The sequence below is a fragment of the Lygodium microphyllum genome, chromosome 1 (assembly GCF_053477565.2).
Source record: "Lygodium microphyllum isolate KBCC chromosome 1, Lygodium_microphyllum_v1.1.10, whole genome shotgun sequence".
NCBI classification, from domain to species: Eukaryota; Viridiplantae; Streptophyta; class Polypodiopsida; order Schizaeales; family Lygodiaceae; genus Lygodium; species Lygodium microphyllum.
The window spans coordinates 121,482,958-121,486,256 of record NC_141135.1 but is presented as its reverse complement, the minus strand read 5'-3'; positions in this window follow the sequence as shown (position 1 = coordinate 121,486,256).

Genomic DNA, 3,299 nt, shown 5'->3' with positions numbered 1-3,299 from the left:
TAGTAGTTAGGTGAGTTAGTTTAGTTGAGAGAGAGAGAGAGAGAGAGAGAGAGAGAGAGAGAGAGAGAGAGAGAGAGAGAGAGAGAGAGAGAGAGAGAGAGAGAGAGAGAGAGAGAGAGAGAGAGAGAGAGAGAGAGAGAGAGAGAGAGAGAGAGAGAGAGAGAGAGAGAGAGAGAGAGAGAGAGAGAGAGTAGGCTAGTTGTTAGTAGCTTAGTGGTTAGGTAAGTTAGGTTAGTTTAGTTGTTTTGGGGTTAGCTTAAATTGTTAGTAGTTAGGTGAGTTAGTTTAGTTGAGAGAGAGAGAGAGAGAGAGAGAGAGAGAGAGAGAGAGAGAGAGAGAGAGAGAGAGAGAGAGAGAGAGAGAGAGAGAGAGAGAGAGAGAGAGAGAGAGAGAGAGAGAGAGAGAGAGAGAGAGAGAGAGAGAGAGAGAGAGAGAGAGAGAGAGAGTAGGTTAGTTGATTGTTGGTTTGTTAAATTTTTAATTGTTGGTTAGTTAATTGCTTAATTAGTTAGTTGCCATGTTTGTTATCTGTTGTTTTTATTGGTTTGGAGTATGGGCTGGTTGGTTCATTTTTTGTTAGTTTAACTGTTGTTTAATTTTTAATTGTTTTATTAATTAGTTGTTAGTAGTTTTGTATGTTAGCTAATTTTTATTTGTTGGTTGGTTAATTGTTTGATTTTTAATTGTTTAATTAGTTAGTTGTTAGTAGCTTCGTAGGTTAGTGCTTAGGTAGGTTAGGTTAGTTAATTTTTGATTGTAGGTTAGTTTATTGTTTAATTAGTTAGTTGTTAGAAGCTTGGTAGGTTAGTGCTTAGGTAGGTTAGGTTAGTTTAGTTAGCTTGGTTAGTTAGTGGTTAGGTTAGGTTAGTTTAGGGGTTAGGTTAGGTTAGTTTAGTTAGTTTTAAGTGGTTAGAGAGAGAGAGAGAGAGAGAGAGAGAGAGAGAGAGAGAGAGAGAGAGAGAGAGAGAGAGAGAGAGAGAGAGAGAGAGAGAGAGAGAGAGAGAGAGAGAGAGAGAGAGAGAAGGTTAGTTGTTAGTAGCTTAGTGGTTAGGTAGATTGGGTTAGTGTAGTTGTTTTGGGGTTAGCTTAAATTGTTAGTAGTTAGGTGGGTTAGTTTAGTTGAGAGAGAAATATAGAGAGGGAGAGAGTAGGTTAGTTGATTGTTGGTTAGTTAAATTTATAATTGTTGGTTAGTTATTTGTTTAATTAGTTAGTTGCCATGTTTTGTCTTTATTGGTTTGGTATATGGGTTGGTTGGTTGATTTTTTGTTAGTTTATCAGTTGTTTAATTTTTAATTGTTTTATTAGTTAGTTGTTAGTAGCTTTGTAGGTTAGCTGATTTTGAGTTGTTGGTTAGTTAATTGTTTGATTTTTAATTGTTTAATTAGTTAGTTGTTAGTAGCTTCAAAGGTTAGTGCTTACGTAGGTTAGGTTAGTTAATTTTTAATTGTAGGTTAGTTAATTATTTAATTAGTTAGTTGTTAGTAGCTTGGTAGGTTACTACTTAGGTACGTTAGGTTAGTTTAGTTAGCTTAGTTAGTTAGTGGTTAGGTAGGGAAGGTTAGTGGTTAGGTTGGTTAGGTTAGTTTAGGGGTTAGGTTAGGTTAGTTTAGTTAGTTGTAAGTGGTTAGAGAGAGAGAGAGAGAGAGAGAGAGAGAGAGAGAGAGAGAGAGAGAGTTTTAGTTGTTAGTAGCTTAGGTCAGTTGTTAGTAGCATAGGGTAGTTGTTAGTAGCTTAGTGTTTAGGTTAGTTTAGTTGTTTTGGGGTAAGCTTAAATTGTTAGTAGTTAGGTAGGTTAGTTTAGTTGAGAGAGAGAGAGAGAGAGAGAGAGAGAGAGAGAGAGAGAGAGAGAGAGAGAAGAGAGAGAGAGAGAGAGAGAGAGAGAGAGAGAGAGAGAGAGAGAGAGAGAGAGAGAAGGTTAGTTGAGTGTTGGTTAGTTAAAATTTTAATTGTTGGTTAGTTAATTGTTTAATTAGTTACCTTCCATGTTTGTTGGTTTATCTGTTGTCTTTATTGGTTTGGTGTATGGGCTGATTGGTTCATTTTTTGTTAGTTTATCCGTTATTTAATTTTTAATTGTTTTATTAGTTAGTTGTTAGTAGCTTTGTTAAATTTTAATTGTTGATTAGTTAATTGTTTAATTTTTAATTGTTTAATTAGTTAGTTGTTAATAGCTTCGTAGGTTAGTGCTTAGGTAGGTTAGGTTAGTTAATTTTTAATTATAGGTTAGTTAATTGTTTAATTAGTTAGTTGTTAGTAGCTTGGTAGGTTAGGTTAGTCTAGTTAGCTTGGTTAGTTAGTGGTTAGGTAGGTTAGGTTGGTGGTTAGGTTAGGTTAGTGGTTAGGTTAGGTTAGTTTAGCTAGTTGTAAGTGGTTAGAGAGAGAGAGAGAGAGAGAGAGAGAGAGAGAGAGAGAGAGAGAGAGAGAGAGAGAGAGAAGGTTAATTGTTTAATTAGTTAATTCAACTAACCCTCTCTCTCCTTCTTCTTCGTCTTTTTTTTCTTCATCCCCCTATTCTCTCTCAATGTCTCTCTTTCTTAGTCGGTTAGTTAGTTGGTAGGTTACTTTATTTTAGGGTTGGTTGGTTAGGTGTAGAGAGAGGGAGAGGGAGAACAGAGAGAGGGTTAGTTGAACTTTGGTGGTATTAGATATGGGAGTTTTCGTTGTTTTTAAATTTTGAGAATATTTTATATATCTCTTAAGGTTAACATGTACTTTTTGCCTAGTATGGCAGCTTTTGCAGCAAACAAGGATATGTTTGTAGAAGATACTAAATAGTGCACTCCTAATGTGCAAATGAATGTACGCAAAATAAAGGAGGTCACAAGGAAGAAGGTAGTTCGCTGTGCACTTAAGTGTGCTGGAGGGCATGATAGTTCCATCAGTTCCTTAAGGTTTATTTGTCGCTTGGATGGGATTGGAAAGCAAGTGAAGACACTATTTCGGCGTAAAAAAGCCTAAATTTCTATTGGTGAGAACATTGGTGACAATCTACAAAGGATTGAGAGAATGTTGGAAGAGAAATACGAAGGGCACCTTGCTGATGGAGTAACAATACAGCGTGAGTTAGAAGAGATCAAGGGTTATATAGGTGACATTTATGAACATATCCAAAAAAATTGTTGGTTGCGTGCTGGATCTTCGGACGATCAAGAAGAGAAGTTGAAAGATCTTCTTAATAGTGCAGGTCGTATAGAGGATGGAGTATGTGAGTTGATTGCTCACAAGAACGAGAGCTTGGTTGCACTGGAGAACATTGCTCTTGATGTGCAACTTACTTCTTTGAAAGTTTATCTTAA